The sequence below is a fragment of the Crocodylus porosus genome, unplaced genomic scaffold (assembly GCF_001723895.1).
Source record: "Crocodylus porosus isolate Cpor-Errol unplaced genomic scaffold, CroPor_comp1, whole genome shotgun sequence".
NCBI classification, from domain to species: Eukaryota; Metazoa; Chordata; order Crocodylia; family Crocodylidae; genus Crocodylus; species Crocodylus porosus.
The window spans coordinates 43,234,194-43,252,991 of NW_017728910.1; the positions used below are offsets into that span (position 1 = coordinate 43,234,194).

Here is an 18,798-nt window from a genome sequence, read left to right on the forward strand (position 1 = left end):
TAAATTTGTACTAGCGTTCAGACTAAACATGCACTAGATAAGTGATTCTAAAAACACAACCATACGTTCCATGTTCATAGTATCCCACCACTTCCAGGTCAAATCTGAAAATGTACAAGTATTAACATTTGCCCTGTCTGCTGGTCCAGCACGCACAATTTGAGATCCAAAAATCTTCACCCCCACTCCCAACTCCCACAACACGACCAGAAATAACAGTTGATCAATTCGCCAGTGATGCTTAAACCAAAACAGAATTCAGCTCATGTTCCTTTAGCAATTTGTTTGCTCATGCCAAAAGAAATAAAAAATATGAAGAGAAAATGTTTGTCAATCACCTACAGAAATGTGAGTCTGGTGGCTATATTTACAGTGAGCACAGGTCTTGAATAAGGAGCTGCCGTTTTTATATAGTCAGTATTGCAATTACATCTATACCTTAGAGAATAACATTTAACATAAACATGATTATAAATTTAATGAAATCTAGAGAAGACAGTCCTACTCATCCCTGTGCTACTCTTTAAGTGATAGTGAAAGACCAATACAATAAAGAGGAAACCATATCCATGGCAACGTGCAATTCAGATTTGAAGTTTTCAACACATAAAGTAACAATAATAAATTAGTATAGTTTTTCTTTCCTTTTAAACATATTTTAAAGACTTATAATAGCAATAGTGGCATGTCGCTTAATGACTGTCTAGGTTAAGTGCCTAAGGCAAAGCCAAGGGCCCTCAGCTCCTCTAACCAGTCAGCAACTGCCAGGAAATGCCTGCCCCTGGAAGTCATTAGCCTTAAACGCAAAGTACCACATGCAGCATGGACTGGGGATGGAGACACAATTGCTGAAAGAGGCCTAACTTTGAATTGCCTGACACAAGTGATTTAAAATCACTGTAATACATCCCCTGTGGATCTACATCACAAGCAGGAAATAGTACTGAATACAGCATCCTGTTTTTTATGATGCACCTCCATAGTTGAGATTTGCAGTTAAGTTTTGTATCAAGAAAACATCCAAGCTTGGTGATCTGCCTCTCAAATTTTGGATGGATTTTAACCCTACGGTTCTAATCTGAGAAGAGGTTTGGAACTATGATCCAGTCCTTCTCTCCCTCCAATACTATTGTTTCAGTTTGTAGAAGCCACCAAGCTACAGTGCATTCAGTTTAATGGAGAGTGAACTGCAGCAGCGATTTCTCCAGGAAGGGTTGTTGCCTGGAACATCTTCCATCCTCACTCTGAAACACGCAGCTGGTGTTTGGTAGAGTCCGGAACAAGCAACAAAATCCACAACTTTTCCCCCACAGCTTTTGCAGAAGTTGTGGTCTGAAGGGGTTATTTCTGAGTGATCTAAACCTCAACTCTGTATACAAGCAGCATGGCTGTAGGTTTTATTATTATTAAACTTTATGGACTGTGTGGATTCTAAGTGCTGGAAGCGCTTAGTAACTCTGTTAGGTGCACAAAATCTAAATGGGTATATTTATTTAATATCAGCCATCATGTTGCACTAACATCTTTTTTTTTGGCATTTAATTAATGAATAAAGCATGAGAGTGCTTGCTCCCAGTTTAACAACATGAGGCATTAATATTTTTTTAGCGTTATCCAACAAACACTGCTTCTTTGAGAACAAAAATACTTAATTATTTGAGATATTTACAGTAACGTCCCACTGAAGCACAGCTGTTAGGTAGCATCTGATTACCTATATTCACACTGAGAGAGTAGATCCAGCAGTTTATATGGCACTGATATTATGTGAAAGTGAAAATAACAACTGCTATTTTTGTGGTTCAATGCAGGACGCAACACCAGCTATTATAAAAGTGCCCCGAGTAGATCCTGATTGGCTCGTCAGCATTCCAATGGGGTCGCCTAATCTAAATGAACCCCAAAGCACAGCTGAATTTCCCATCCAGGATTCTAAACCGCCATCTGTTCTGCATTCTGAACTGCCAGGCTCATCTTCTTTCAGCACAAAAATACACTTTTTTACAGCACAAAGTTACTTTTATAGGAGCAATTAAGGCAACTCCAGGAGATGGATCATCACAAGATGAGCTCATATCGCCGAAATGTTCATTGTCCACCGCAATGATGGATTGGACCATCCCAGGACCAACTTCTTCCAAGTTGAACTTGGGGTGGGGTGTAATTCATCCACTCTCTGTCCCCGACTAAATCTAATCAAACTGCAACCCTTCCTTGCAATAAAACCAAATTTTGTTTTGCAAAATGAGTTCCAAAGATAACTGTATACAATAGCACACCCAACAGACACTGTTTTAGCAAGACCTAGTGTGCCTGCCATATAGGATCTTCATAGATGTTAGAGGCTGGAAGGGACCTCATGAGATCATTGGGTCCAGCCCCCCTGCACTTGGGTGGGAAAGAGGCTGGGGTCAATTGACCCAGTGAGGTGTGCATCAAGATGTTTTTTAAAGATCTCCAGGGTAGGTGACTGCACCACCTCTGGGGGGAATCCGTTCCAGACCCTAGGCACTCGAGTCATAAAGAAGTTTTTCCTTATGTCCAGTCTGAAGCTATCCTCAATCAGTTTGTCTCCATTGCATTTTATCTTCCTCTGGGATGCTTTGGTGAACAGATGCTCCCCCCAGCCATCTGCTCTCTATAGAAATTGCCTGTTCTACACTGGGAAACACAATGGGGGCTTGGAAAAAAATGGAATAACAGGAATCCTGCTGATAAAAGTACAGCTTCAGGAGGGGGTCCCTCTCCAGTTTGGTTAGCCAATAGGAACATTTAACAAGCCAACAAAATAGGTCATATCATGCAAGTTAATGTGCACAGCTAGGATCCTGTGAGGAGTATATATAGTTTTATTTACAACTGTATTTATGTGTTGTACTAAAAAAATCAGCAAATTTGCAGTACATTACCTCAGTGGGTTTTTTTTTGCAGAATACATAGTGTTGCTCTATCTAGTATACACAATCACTACAAGATTTACAAATACAGGGTGCCTGTGCACTTGTGGGGACACTGCTCCACAGTACTGTCATTACAGGATGTTGGAGCAGCCAAAGACTCCCTAGCAGAGCTGAACTGCTAAGCCACACCTGATTGGCTCTCTCTGTCTTTCACACACACACACACACACACACACACACACACACACACACACACACACACACACACACACACCCGGGATCCAAGCCAAACACATGCAACCCAGGCATCCAGGACACACACAAACACACTCAGTGGGCACAGGGTCTGCTGGGCAGGCATGCACGGAGCAGCTGCTCATGGCTCGTGGCCACAACACAGTCACCAACCTGGACCTGATGTGGCAGTGGCTGGTCATGGCCATGAGCCATCAGCAGCTGTTCTGTGGATGCCTGCCCAGCAGACCCTGTGCCCACTGAGTGTGTTTGTGTTTGTGTGTGTCCTGGATGCCTGTATTCCCCCATGCTGCCGATATTGGTGGCCTCAGCCCCTAACAGCAGCAGCCTGTCTGGATCTGCAAAACCCTGGCTGCCTAGCACCTTACCAGCATGGACTGGGACCTCTCCTCAGAAGAGTAGGACCAGAGGGCTTTGAGCAAGGGAATATGGTGCAAGGAAGAGGGATGCCTAATTTTAATTAAATGCTGAAGCTGTCAAACTTTAAAGCTGTTTATTAAACAAAAACTGTAACATTGTCTGCTCTGGAACTTGGAACCTTCTTCTCAGTTAACTTTGAGAGAGTGGGGAAGGACCCTGGCTGCACTGCGTGGTTATGATGTTGAGGGGGAGAGAGGTAGGCAGCTGGAGCTCAATTTGACAAACATGAAACCTTAGGGCAGCAGGGGAAATACTGCGTATGAAAACTACCACCCCTAGTTTAATTAAATGGTGCAGCTGCCAAGCTTTTCATGTGCATAATAAAGAAAAGTGTGGAATATTGCCTGCTTTGTAATTTGGACCAGATTCCAAGGGGCTGCCTATCTTTGCAGAGGCTGCACTGCTCTCCTGCGGCAGGACCCAGGTCTGCAGTGGTCTGGCTTAATGGGCTGGTGTCAGTGCCAGTGCTGCCTCCCATGGGGAGAATATTGCCCTCCTGGGTTGAAGTAGTGGGGCCAGCTGCCTAAGAGTCCCATGGGTGGGCCCTAGATGGCAGCCATGGGAGATCGCTTCACATGGCACCTTGATTGGGAGATACTGGGGTGCAGGGGAGCCCTGGAACAGGAGCTATGGTGCATGAGAGCTGCTGACTCATGGTCCAAGGAGTCAGGAATGCGTGCCGCTCTGGGGAGCAGCTCTGAGGAGAAACAGTGCAGGAGGGGAGGGGGACCAAGCTGCCTGAGATCTGATGCCAGGACTGGCATTGACTCAGCCCACCATCCAGGGGCAAGTCACTACCTCCAGCCACTGGCAGTCTTAGAGCAGGATCCACCTTTTTTACAGTGCTCTGTGTGCCCTGACCATCTGTTTAGTTACAGCTGCAGCTTGTGTTCTGCATACTTACTGGGCAATAAGTGTAACTCCTGTACCTGGCCTCCATTTATGCATTGCAGGTCATAAACTACAGGTGCACTGTGTTCAAATATTAACCAAACACAGGTTCCAATAGTAATTATTGTCATGGGCGTCAATGACATCACAGCATTAACATGCCAGTTCAGAATCCCAGAAATATGCTATAGTGTCATGCTAATTTCTGTAGAGCTGAGTGATTTCCTCCTCTACAGTTGCAAGCAGCCTACTCCCAAACAAAGCAAATGAACTAAGTTTTCCCATGTGGTCTAGAATAAACTAAAGTAAAACAAAATATATATCCCAGGATATGGTGACAGCTCAGATAAAAAATAAGAGTTTACTCACTCTGAATTACAGGCAAGAGAATTGCATTCACTTTTCCCTTGAGCCTAATTTCTCCACTAGCAAATTTTCACTGCTTGCTTTCTTCTACTTTTATTCTATTTAGCAGATAAGCTAAAAAGACCTGAAGCATCTGTGCCATACTGCAGATCTCTTGTAGTTAGTAGGGAAGCAGAATGTCAGGGTGAGATTGTACAGGTAAATTCAAAGCTCAATGTTGAAACATTTCTTGCGACTCAGATGGGTAATGCCCAAATACAGAGTATTTAAGGGCCCAGCATTTTACCATATATTAATAATCTAGAATCAACTCCCCCAGTTCCAACCTGCCCTTGTCTTGGCTCTCCAATGATAGTCCTACTTCCTGCAAGTGCAACGCTTGTAAATTCTCACCTATAACCATTGCTCAAGTAACCTGAGCTTTTCACCTGACATCAAATACAAAATCCTCAGCTCTATTTGCAGTCCTATGCAGTCAGGTAATATTAAGGGAATAAGGGAAGGTTTCAAAGGCTATGAGAATCAGTAACTGTCATTGTAAACTAAGGCAAAAACTGTTCCAAAGTGCCACTAGTGAAAAAGGTAGGGGTTAATAGGAACACAGGACAGGGCAATATTCTGCACAACCAAAACACTGAGTGGTAGCTTTAAGACAATGATTATGATCCAAACCCGTGTCAAAGTTTTACTCACTTATTAGCATGGAAGGATTTTTCCTGCCCAAATACACAATTGTCTACATATATATATTGTTTGTTTTGGCTATTTTGATTTTGGAAAACAAGCCTCTATTTACATATTGCCTCCTTTACTCCATAGGTGTAGAAGTGTAGCAGCCTCACGCAGTGGCAGTTCAGTATGCAAAGCACTGTAGTGGGGGTGAAGAGAAGGGAAGTCTTACCTACCCAGGTTCTCTGCATGCTGAAGGCAGCTGCTGCCGCTGCCACTGACATAGCAATGTTGGCTTTGCTGGCAACAGCCCCATGTTGTGGGATCTCTGGAAGTCATACCCAGTGCCTTATTTGTCCCCTCCCAGCACCACCTTACATATGCTATTGGGTGCTGGGCTGTCCCTGCTATTGCTAAGACTTTCCAGAGGACAGGGGTGAAGAGCGCCATTCTGCTTGCCCCACTCACTCCCTGCCCTGCAGACAGACTGCTGAGTGCAGGGCTGCACTGCCTGGCTCCTATGCTTGGACAATTCAAGGCTGCCTCCACCACAGCAAAACCACTGGGGCATAGCGGTGGTTCTGGCATCCCCACATCTTTGGCATCCCTAGTTATCCTAGTAGGTAGCTGCTGGAATGCCCCCATTACTAAGCAGATGTTATGCTTGGGAATTCTGACAATCAGGGCTTGTAGGTAGTTGTAGAACTGATCCTTTATCAGTTTGGTTTTCGGTTTGCTTATAACGTGGTAAAATTGTCATTTTCATGTATCCTGTTTGAAATCTAGCTTGGAGCAATGGGCTGTTAATTGGCATCCAGTCTATGGACAATTTTCCTGTCTTGGAAGTCATAATTATTGCAGCTCCCTCTGAGTGATAATCATTTTGTCTTGTTGAATATATTATAGCTTAGTTTCATTTTAAAATAATTTTTTGTCAGCTCCTGGCCATTGACATTCACTTACTCAGAGGATTTAGAGATTATATTAATCTATTTCTTTTATCGGCTGTGTGGTTCTTATTATGCAGACACTATTTTAATGTTCCAGAAACCTACTTTAATTGTTTGTATTACCTTTAGTAGAGAACTTCTCAGTCTTAGCTTTCTAATGGTTTTCATCAAGAGTCAGATAGTTAAAACAGATTGGAAAGTAAAAAGGAAACAGCAGAATGAGAGAAAGTACAATGTGATCAGATAATCATTGTAAATATAGGGGCTATAACATACCATAAAAACACATTGACTTAAAATGATCTCTTCTTCAAAAAATCCTAGCTGAAACCTTTGAAGTAAGACTTAACCAGCATGAAATCCTGACCGAGACTGAACTCCTAGGGTTGGAGACCATGTCCACAGTTTCTTAGGCAAAAGGCATTTTAGATTAACTAAACCAGAGAATTATAAGCTTTCATGAGTCTAAGATTGCTTTATCCAATGCACAGTTCCTTTGCTCTTCCCACTGCTTTCTTTAGTCCATCAGCTCTCTCCACTTCCCCAGACTGAGAGTCTGGAGGGCAGGGGGAGGAGAGGAGAGGTGGAAGGAGGGGAGGGATGTTCCTCTCCATCCCCACCTCCCCATCCATTTGAAGTATGCATATTTCTCTTTCTCACTAGCATTAAAAACATTTTTATCCCACCAAAATAAAATAAGTGGCCACTCCTAATTATCACCTATACATATCAACCAAGCAAAATCAGCACAAAACCCCCCCCAAAATCAATATGATTCCTTGCATCAATAGGAAATGAGGTGCTGCCTTCCTTGCCCTATTTCACTCCTAAAAACAGATGGTTAATACCATAGAAGGGGAGAAGACATGAACTTTCCTTCACGAGATCCTCCCTTCCTTTCACGAGATGCTTTGGCATGAGCAATCAGGAGCAGATCCAGGATTTGGCAAATGGAGGCTGGGAGCAGACACCTGTGTTTCAGGGATGACTAGACCCTGCTCCCAGCCTTCCTCCTGCAACCTACTAATGGAGACAGATTGCGCTACACCAGCTGGGCTGCGTGGGAGGTTGGTTCAGCTGGGAACAGGGACAGTGGGAACAGTGATGGGCAATGGGGTGGATTCACACTCCCCACTCCTGCTTCTATGGAACTGGGTAAATTGGGGTCTCTACCTTCCACCCATTGCCATTGTTACCATTGTGGCTAAGCCCAGTCCCCATGCAGCCCAGCTGGAGTAGGCAGGAGGGGCTTGGAAGTTTGCCCTGCCCTTGGGACAGCAGGAAAATCAGTAGCAGGAGCTGGTAAGAAGGGGAGGGAAGGCGGTGTGCTTCTGAGCACTGAGGAAAAGTAGAATTCTTTGGGGACTTTAAAAAGGTCCCCAGACACTTCATGATTGCAGTTCAATCCCAGAAATAGGGTACAGCCATGCCACGGCACTCCCTCTGGATCCACCTCTGAAACCAATGTTATCAACAAGGTACCTGTATGCCAATTAGCAGCCCTGAAGTGCAAAAAAAAATTCATATGACTCTTCAGTGCAAAATGACCAATTCAGAAGGAGATCATTGCCAGGGATCCTGGTTTTCTATGTTTAAAAATCACAAATTCTCTGATTAAAAAAACAAAATCTGTGTTTTCCCAGAATACATACAAATATCAATCTAACACGATGTATCATTGATAAAGGTATAATTTTAAAGCAATTTGGAAGCCTACCAGGGCCTCAATCACTATAATAAAATAAATTCGAAATACCTATAAACTTTGGCATTTGATTTGGGGTTTTTATCATGGAAAATCAGAGTTCCCCCTGCCTCTTTTGCTTGCCAGAACACAGGTCCAGCTGCAGCTGTCCTCAACTCCACTGCTTTGCAGCACTGAGCAGTCCTGATATCCCAGTGCCCTGCCCAAGCCATTGCCCTTTACTCCTGACCCACAACCTGCCAGCCCTACTGAGCCCTGGCTGCCACCCATGGGAGGTGGTGGTGGTTGCTGCAGCTGGAATGAAATGCGGAGCCTGGCTCCCCCTCCACTGCAGGCGGCACAACAAGAGCAGAGTCCATGGGGATGTGGATGCAAACTGGTGGCTGCAGGTTTGGGGGTCCCCACCCTGCTGCACTCCCTTGGGGCAAAACGAGTGGGGAGGCTTAGTGCCACTGCCAGGAGCCCTGTGCCACCATGGCAAAGTGCCCCCCTGCCTGCCCAGGAGCAGTGGGGGACACAACTCTGTGCCACCACCCACACTGATATGGGGCAGGCAGGGGGCACCTCAGCATGGTGGCACAGGCCTCCCTGCTCTGCTGCACAGGATCCCAGATGGGCCATGGAGGTCAGTAGGGTGGGGAGCCCCAAGCTCACAGTGGGCAGCCCACATCCACCCACACCCTGCACATAAATCTGGCGGCATATTCCCCTATCAGGAGTACATACAGCGGTGGGGAGCCAGCTCCCCTATACCACCCCCAGGATAAGCCACCTGCATTTCCATCCCCTGCAGCTGCACATTCCCACTCCAGCCCTGGGACCCAAGCCCTAGGCTCCATGCACTGCCCAGGCTGGGCAGCATCCCCAGCCTCAGCCCTACCCAACCCACTCCCTCATTGTGGGGGACTTGGTTCCCCCCTTCCAGACTTACCTGCAGGGAGTTGCAGGAGCTGCTCCCCATGCTATCTGGCTGCCATGTGCATGCACACATGCACGTCACCCCCTGCTTTATCACGCTGCTCACACTCCCCTTGGCTCCATGCAGGCTGGAACTCTGCCAGCCACAGAAGAGAAACCTTCTGTTTCCTGAATTTTTCTCCTTAAAATGAGAAAAAAACATGTTTTACTGTGTTTTTCCATGGCAAATAGAAACCTAGATCCCTGACCATCTCCAGAGGACATCAATTAAGAGCAAGCCAACATCACCCAAAACACAGCCTGACAAATTCTACAAGACAAAAACCCTGGAACATCTGTTTCATTGATATGAATTCTTCCATGCCATGCACCATCATATCAATACCAAAGTTATCAACAGCACCATTCATGAATCCAGTCACAGAATCTAGCATGGACTCTAAAAAGCACTAATAGCAAGTAGTGGGAATTTTTCTAATCCTACTGTATGAAAGTAAGAATGTTCAAGTTTCCATTATCCAAAATAATCAAAATTAGGAGAGAGAAGGAAGCAATCAGCTCTTTATCTTCCTCTTGACACTTTATACATAATTCAGAAAAAGTGTTTAATATGGTTGGCATACATTTTTTAATTAACCCTTGAATAATAGATCTCCCTCTTGGTTTTCTAAATTTTCTGCAATAGCTTTCACCATCCCCAGACCTTAAATACTTTTCAAGATTTCAAAAATTTTCCCATTCTGCATTAGGATGGAATGAAGATCTTTCAAAAATTTTATGAAATAACAAAAGGACCCACCAGAATAGCCAAGAAGCATTTTCATGGAACAACTGCCAACCAGCTCTATCAAATATAACTACCCCCCATTTTCTACTATGAAGGAGAGCAGAAAGGAGGCAGGCTTTGGTGAGTGGGGATTTAAGGTTGGGCAATACTTCAGATTATGTGCCCAAACTTTCTGGGAGTAGCTACAAATGAATGTTAGTCTCTTTACAATCCAGATGTAAAACAAATATAAAATATTGCAGACATTTCCCAAGAATGTTTTTGTGTTTAAAACCTAGAAGTTTTGGAAACAGTGGATTGTTTTAGGCAATTTGAATGCAAATACCCTTTAGTGCATGGGTTTCAAACATGGGGCCCACAGGCCAGATTTAACCTACCAGACTACCAGTGGAACACCAGAAGCTGGGAGTACCGTATTTTCACGCATATAGCCCATGGCTATACACATTTTTACAAACTTGGTGGGTGGGTGCGGGCTATACAAGGGTGCAGGCTATGCAGAGTCTTTAGAACAGCACAGCCCATCCCTGCCTGTCCCCACCTATGGGCTCCAGCTCCGGCTCTGGCGGCTGTGCCCAGCAGAATGCGGCTGCTGGTGACGGCGGGGAGCAGGGCTCACAGCTTGCAGCTCCTCTCTCCCCCTCCCCTCCCTTCCCCTGCAGAGCCCACAAGCCCAGCTGAGCCCACGCTTGTGGCCATGTCTCAGGGTGCGGGGAATACATGGGTGCGGGGAATATACCGAGTATTTTACGAAAACACAATTTCCCGCAGGTTATACATGGGTGTGGGTTATACATGGGTGTGGGCTATATGCGCAAAATACAGTAGGTGGTAGTTATGGTGACAGAGGCAGAAGAGCATGTGTTGGCAGCAGAGCACATAGGAATCTAGCAGAGCCCCATGGTCCAGATCCAGCCTGGGGCACAAGGTGAGTTTGATATCCCTACTTTAGTGAGTTGCATAGACTACAGTTGCTTCTAATTGTGTGTGGAGAACATGGGAATTTACTGAGTGGTTCATTTTCTCCTCTGCTCTTTCAGGTCTCTTATTCATATAGATTTTATCACACTATGTGATGGATTAGGGGCCTAAAATTGAGAGGAAACCTATAATTTGCAAACAATCCAAGATCCAATGCTTTCCAAGTAAAGTCACACTGCTGAGGCAGGCTGAGCACTATACTAACGACTCTGCTTATCTCACAAGAAAGCTTGCTGCAGTACACGTTATGTAGCAGGATGAAAGTTTCTTAGGTGCAAAAAGAATTAGAGAAGAAGCCAGAGAAATGACAAAGGGGCAGGAGAGCAAAAGATTAGAAGGTAGATTGACAGAAAAGAGCTGGCTGCCAACATAAAAAAATAGAAGTGTCAGTCCTAGAGATGGATGGCAAACTATGAAACAACATTCCAGCAAACAGATGTATGATAGCGTGAGGACAAAGTGAGGAGTGAGTGCCATTCAGCTGCAGATGAGAGATGAGCAATACATAATTATCACCAAAATTTATAACTTTTCCCCTTATTAAATTGCACCCTGCCTTGTGAGGTGTGCTGGGCTCCTCACAATGAAGACAACTTCTCTGTCCATGCACTTTGTATTACAAGCTAGAAGCAAGTGATCAGGAAGGGCAGCAGGAGCACGGATCAGTAAGTCACTGTAAAGACTTTGCAAATTCATGTGCAGCTTGGTAATCAAAATGATTTTACCTTCCTATTTTACTGAGTTTTTTTCTTAACGGTTTAACTGCAGATGTGATTCTTAAGGAAGGATTTCAGTGAGACACGGGCAGGGGTTTGGCAAATTGGTCTTGGACCTACATAACTGAGGAGCCCAAATATCCCTGATTTTCAGCAGGATCAAAATTACTAAATCATGTGGGCACATTTGAAAATTTGATCTGAGCTACAGTGAAAATAACCCTTATTTATTTTTTTTAAAGGCCCTGATTTTAAAATCACAGTGTAATTTCTAAACATTAACATCTGTTTATGCACAATTTCGGCATGCAATTATAAAGCTTTAATTTCTTGAATTAATGCTTCAATTTGCATGTATTTTCTGTTTGAGATATTTCATCATTAAGATAAATGTAAAAGAAATTGTCAAGCATTATTAATTTGGTATTTGTTGAAATAATAGTTGAAACAGAAAATAAAAAAAGCTCTGCCATGATTTCATTTAGGGTTTGAAAAAAGTAGCAGAAAGCTAGAGAATCCAACATATTGTACCAGGCATTGGTTCAAAACCTAGCCAGGTCCATCTCCCATTCACAGCTTATTAGAAAGGAAAGGAGTGAGTCCTTGGACACTGATCTTCTCTCTTTTGTAATGGCCTTCAGCTAGTAGATGCATCATATATATGAACCCATTATTCTTCCCTGTCTTTAGTTTCCGTATAAACAGAAAAGGTGTGGGGGTTATTGATGCTCTCATTCTCTCCTACTCCCCTTCAAAGGGTTTCTTAGGTACTACTTACTTTTGCGCTGACCTTCTTCTAGCTTCTACTGTTATCTGATACAGCATGTGTTATGCCACCACCAGTGTATGTGTGTATGCGTGCATGCATGTATGTTCTCAATCTTATTGCATAGTTTTGATGCCTGTTCTGGTTCCAACCAAAGGCTTTGCCAAGTAGCAGTAGAGTGAAGCTGACAGGATGTTATTTAGTTTTTAGAAAAAAATGGCTCATATTTTCTGCAGGAAAATTTGGCTTATATTTGGAATCTATTGCAACATACCATATTTACTTGAATACAAGATGACCCCACTCGCCCCACCAGTTGGCATTGGGAAAAGAGCCCCTTACCTTACAACTGCTTACAAGAAATCTTACTAAATACACTATTTATCATTACACTGCTGGCAAAATAAGCATGCAATCAGAAACAGACTTTGAAGTTAATTAAATGCAGTCAACATTGACCATGACAATAAAACACATGGCCCGTATTGGGAAAACATGCTGATGGGAACCTACTATAAGAACAGGTTAGTGTAGCTTATCTAAATATGACATATGGTAGTGCCCATTAAGCACAGTCCCTCTCACCATCGACTTTTTCAAGTTATGTTGAGCCACAACATTGCACATAGTTCAGGGTGGGGAAGACATTTGGATTAGGGCACGGTTTACTGGGGTCATCCTGAAACAGGACCCAGAAAAGGCAGGAGCCATGATCCATCTTCCAGCCTCCCTAATCCTGGGATGCCACAAGGGACTGATCTCCTACTGGGGACAGTCCAAACTCTGCCACCGACGCAGAAAGGAGCTCCACCTCAGGAAGGACTGTAAAACAGACCTCTGTGCAGCCTGCAATCAGACCAGGCACAACTCATAGAGTTGCACCAAGGAAAAGCATTGTAATCTGTGCAGGAAAGAGGGGCACCTCTTCAGGAGATGTCTAGGGGCACAAGCTTACACAGTCAAAGAAGCATAGGAAGAGGAGGTGCCATCCATGGGCCCAGCTTTGGAGGCTCAGGATGCAGTAGGCCCAGAAAGTGAAACCAAAATGGAGCTGAAGGTCCAGAATCAGGAGGAAGGAGAAGGGGAAGAAGGCACCCCAAATTCAGGGCCTACCCCCATTGACCAAGTGTTGAAAGAGACTTGCAAACTGCTGCAGCAGCTGAGCAAGGACTGCGCTCCGTCCCAAGCCCCAACCCCAGCCCCAGCAGAGAAGCCCAGGAACAGAGGGGGGAGTGAGGAAGAGATCAAAATGGAGGTGACTGCAGGACCCTCCGAGACAGGAAACCAACCCCAAGGGGGACAGAAAGGGACTAAGACCAAAAGAAGAAACCCTGGAAATGGAGAGGAATGCTGCCTCCGAGCAGAGGAGTTCAGTGCTATAGATGTGGCACTGATAAACCAGATAAGGGCAAAAGAGGGCAAATCCCTCCTGCCCAAAAGGCATCCCCAGGGAAGAGGGAAACCCACCCAATGGAAAGAAATCGAGGAAGAGTCTGGCCCCGATCCCAAGAGAAGCAGGACAGAGAGTGGAGCAGGGAATCGGAAACCAAAAGTACAAGCTTCTCCCACCACCCATCCCCTGCAAGCAGTCAGCATCTTGGGAAGCATTAAAATCATGTCTATAAATGTCAGAAGCCTGGCAGGGTGAGGCAAGGAGAACCAGTGCTGCAAACCCTGGAACAGACTGAAGCAGACATAATTTGCCTGCAAGAATGTGGACTGTCCAGTCAGAGAAGCAGGGCTTTGCTGCCTAAACGCTGGCCACATGGCCTGACCATGTGCTCTGGCTCAGGGGACAACAAAGTTGCTGGTGTCACAGTCCTACTGAAAGGAGACACCATGCGCACCCCGCAGCACAAAGAGATTGTTGCAAGCAGGCTGCTCTAAGCCACCCTGGAGACACAAGGAACTGCTTTTGAGCTGCTAGCAGCGTATGTGCCAGCCAATAGAGAGGCCGGGGGCCGTTCCTGGAAAGAGTGGCCGTCACAATGCCCACTGGCCACCTGGTGATGTTCACAGGGGATTTCAACTGCATCATCAGTGAGGACAGGGTTAGCAGAGTCAGCAGAATGGGCACGGACGGATCCTCCAGGCAGCTGAAGCAGCTTGTCTGCGATCATGGCCTGGTGGATGCAGCCAAAGGTGCCTAGGGACCTGGGGGACATTTCACCCAAGTGGACCCTGTGAGCAGCACCAAGTCCAGAATCGACTTTGTCTTCCTCCCCATGGGGTGGAAGGCAGAGAAGGCCTGCTGTACACCCACGTGTTTCTTGAACATCAACCTCTTGGAAGATGATCAGACTAGGTGCAGCTACAGAGAGCACTACACAGGCTGGAGGACCCTCTGGAACCTGTACCAAAACCAGACCAAGTGGTGGGCCATCGTGAAAGAGAGGACCGGGGGCTTTTTCCAGCAAGTTGGCAAGCAGGAGACCCTCTTCCACCAGAAGCGGCATGAGTGCCTGACCCATAATTTACAGGACCTGCACAGGCAGGCAGCGGTGGGCTGGGATGTGAGGAAGGCCATGGGGAAGGTGAAGGCCCAAGTTGTACCTGGTACTTGGAGGAGGCCAGGAAAAAGATCTTCCAGGCCAGGACCCCCTGGGTGGAGGGAGTGGAGGAGGGGAGGAGTGCTCTGATTACTTCTGCAGACTGAAGAAGAGCAAGGAGGTCATGATACGCTTGAAAAACAAACAGGGACTGGAGCACTAGTCAAAGGACAGCATGCTGGCCACAGTGGGCACTTTCTACCAGGAGCTCTGTGCCAAGAAGCCAGAGGACCCAGAGGTTATGCAGCTGTGCCTGTGAAGCCTCACCCAGACCCTCGGACAGGACAACCAGTGGCAGCTGGAGGAGGACTGGATGCTGGAGGAGCTCGAGGGTACCCTCCGGATTTTCAAGAACAGTAAGACTGCTGGGTTGGATGGCCAGCCCAAGGAGTTTACCTGACCTTCTGGGACCTGGTGGGCCTGGACCTGATGGAGCTTTTTTGAAAGCACCTGCAGGAGGGCCAGCTGGGAGCAGGGATGGAGTGGTGCCTCATGACCCTCCTGTACAAGAAGGGTCTGAGGAAGGAACTGAAGAACTGGAGGCCAATCACCCTCCTGAACTTCAACTATAAGCTGCTGGTCAAGGTCTTGGCTGAGCAATTTAAATCCGTCCTAGGTGCAGTCATCCACGAGGACCAGTTGTGTAGGGGTGCGAGGTCCACGGAGCCCAGGGCAGAGCTTTGCCATCCTAAACCTGAACCTGGAGAAGGCCTATGGCAGAGTGTCCCACCGGTTCCTGTTCCAGATGCTGGATCAGATAGGAGTCACCTTCGACCTTCATCAGCTGGATCAGGACCCTCTACATGGAAGCGAGCAGTGAAGTGCAGATCAATGGTTTCCTGACCACCTGGACTGCAGTGGAGTCAAAGATAAAGCAGAGACTGGGTCTATGGCACACGCGCTCCCTTTCCATGGGTGGAGGGTGTTGCACTTGTGAAGGGGGTGTTGTTACTGGTGCTTCCGTACACCTCACTGGTCTTCTCCCCTTTTGAGTGTGTTGCCCGCAGGATCCAGAGGGCCACGTGCATTTTCTTCTGGGGCTCCAGATGGGAAAAGGTCATCCTCCTTTTCCCCCTCTCCTTATAGTCAGACCCTGCTCACCCTGAACACATGGAAGTGAGGAACAAATTTGAAAACAATAACCTGGAATTTAAACATGGGTGTAGCAATTTGTATATAGTACCCATGCATTTACATTATCCAGAATTAATGCATGTTACCTTTTTTTTTTTTTTTTTTTTTTTTTAACTGCTGTATGTTTTTTAGCACAGGTACTCCATAAATGCATTTTTGAGCAGTACTTTGGCACCTGTATCTACAATCCTAGTATCACACCACAAAGAAAACCTTAACCCATTACAAAAACACACACCCGCATGCCTGTACAAAGGCCTGCTGGCCACCTGAACCCGTTACAATATCCACATCACACACTACCCACGCAAGCAACTCCTGGTCTCTCAAACCAGGCAACCCTTTCCTTTCATCCCCACCCTACTTGCAGGGTCACATACTCAGTTCACCTGTCTTCTATGTCACTGTTGCTCCAGCTTCCACTGGAGGACCCGCTGCTGCTGTCACTGCCCTCAGTTCCACTTGTCTCTTCCTCTTCCTTGCTGTCAGTGCCTGCTTCTCCACTCGTTGAAATGTCCTGTGCCACATGTCTCTGTGCCAGGCTGTCTCAGGGCCAGCACTGGTGGGACCCAGAGTAGGCCGCAGGCTGGCAGGAGTCTGTGGAGCTGGGCTGGGCTGCACCAATGGAGAGGTGGAAGCTGGCCCAACTCCATACAGCCCCTGCCAGCCAGGACCCTGAACTCCTGCCACCCTACTCTGGGCCCCACCTGCGCTGGCCCCAGTACACCGGTGTAGGCCCCGCACACCCACTCACTCCCAGTGCCCCCCAACCCCGCATGCAGCCCCGACCACCTGGTCCCCAGCACTGGAGGAACTGGTGCTGAGTGCAGGAAAAAGTGGCCCCTCTCCCGTGGCCAGCACTCCCTGCTGCAGCCACTTGTGAGCACCTGCCACAGGGCAGGGGAGGGGCCGCTTTTCCCCAGGCTCAGGTTTTCCCTGGGCTCCTCTCCTGCCCTCTCCCTCCTTCCCTCACTTTCGGGTACAGTGCAGCCACATGATCCCAGGCCAGAAGCCCCTTCTGGGGGCCAGCCTGGGGGGTGGGACAAGGCAGGCCCTGCTGTTGCTGGAGCCCGCCAGGCTTCCCCTGGGTCCTACTGCCCCTGGTTCCCATCATTTTTGACAGGAACCAAAGACAGATGAATATTAATTTTCTAAAATTTTTAGGGGCCCCAGAGGCTGGATAGAATGGCCTTGTGGGCCAGATCTGACCCACAGGCTGTATTTTGCCTACCCCGATGTAGAATAACTGTACACACCAGTTATTCTTCTTTATGAAATAATAGCATTCAAGTCAAAGCCTCAAGAGATGCTACTAAGGAATTTGAACTACCTAGCTGAGGGGCTTGTCTGGGTGTTGTTTTGAGAAGAGAAATGTGAGAGAGGGCAAGAAGCAGGAGTAGTGCTTCTGAATCTGGTAACTTGACCCTAAGAAAAAGCTAAGCAGGGATTTTTTTGGATTAAGTGGTAACTGGAAGAAAGGCTTTTATAGCAGCAAGCCAAAAAGAAACCACTGTCTGTTATTGAGTCCTTTTGTATTTATGGAAATAAAGTTTTCTTTATCTATTAAGAATATACAAAGTCTTATCTAAGATACCCAATTTCAGAATTAATCTTTCCCCAGATGGAAACAGCCCTCAGGGCCTGAAAGTTTGGCTACATTGTAAAATATGGCTAAATGCTCAAATGAAAAGGTAATATTGATATGTCTCTTATATGCAGGATTCATTTAAAAAAATGAATTATTTATCTTTTCTTCTTTCACAGTCGCACCAAAGCAACTGGGACGATGTAGAACTTGTTTTAGCTATTCAGACCCACAGTACAAAGCAGATCTGAAATTTAGTTCATCCCTGATGTTTTTCAGCTTTCTGCTGATGCTATGGTGTATATTCGTGCCCTGATTTCACTTGTTAAAGCCCATAATCTGTTCCTTCCAGTCCTATTTTCCTTTGGGGGAATGCTATTTGGATACATATGCTCCCAGCAGAGGGAAGACTGTCAGTGCTTTTCTCACTTATAATCCCAGTTATCAGCACTGGAGGAGATGTGCCTTGGGTTATGCTAGTAGTAGTTAACAAACCAGGGCTGAACCTGGCCCAGCACATACTTCAAAATGTGAGTAGGTTTTGAAAATGGAGACCAACTGCCTTCACTCATTCACATCAGGTGAGGGGAATCATGCATTAGAGTAGATTTAAGCACACTATGTATTTTTGAAAATAAGTTAATTTTAATATTTAAAAAAGGCAATGAAGCCATTCCTGTTCCATAAGACAGAAATGGGAATTTCATTTAAGTGGTTTAACACTTCCAACTTTTTCTTTCCAATCTGTTTTTCAGGCCCCAAAGTTTAGTGGTGCTGTTTGCCATTCAACTGCCATTTAGCAGCCAGAGGTGAACCTGACAAGTAGGAATCCCTGCCCTCTACTCCTGGCTGATATTTCCATAGGATTGATAGTCAGATCTAGAAAAATGGAGTAAGTACTTTAAAATAATAATTGTTTCCAAACTTTCATTTACACTGTTTTCAGCATATTGACATCTGTCGCCATAGAAACATGCATAGAGTGCATACAGCAGTCAGGAACAGCGAAGATAGATCCTTGTTTATTAGTTACAGGCCCAGACAAGGTAAGCTAAACATACTATTTAATGTATGGCAGACAAGGTTATTCGGGTGAGTCTGGTATTTCATAGATTTCATAGACATTAGGGCTGAAAGGGACTTCGGAAGATCATCGAGTCCAGCCCCCGGCCCAAAGGGCAGGAAGTCAGCTGGGGTCATAGGATC

At 45.9% G+C, this 18,798-nt stretch overlaps 1 long non-coding RNA gene across 1 annotated transcript; it reads left to right on the forward strand.

The window, feature by feature from the left end:
• Positions 1 to 599: 599 nt before the first annotated feature.
• LOC109308651 lies at positions 600 to 16,484 on the forward strand. The gene is made up of 3 exons (XR_002100664.1): positions 600 to 611; positions 8,504 to 8,509; positions 16,320 to 16,484. It is a non-coding gene; the product is annotated as an uncharacterized LOC109308651 (long non-coding RNA).
• The last annotated feature ends 2,314 nt before the right edge of the window (positions 16,485 to 18,798 follow it).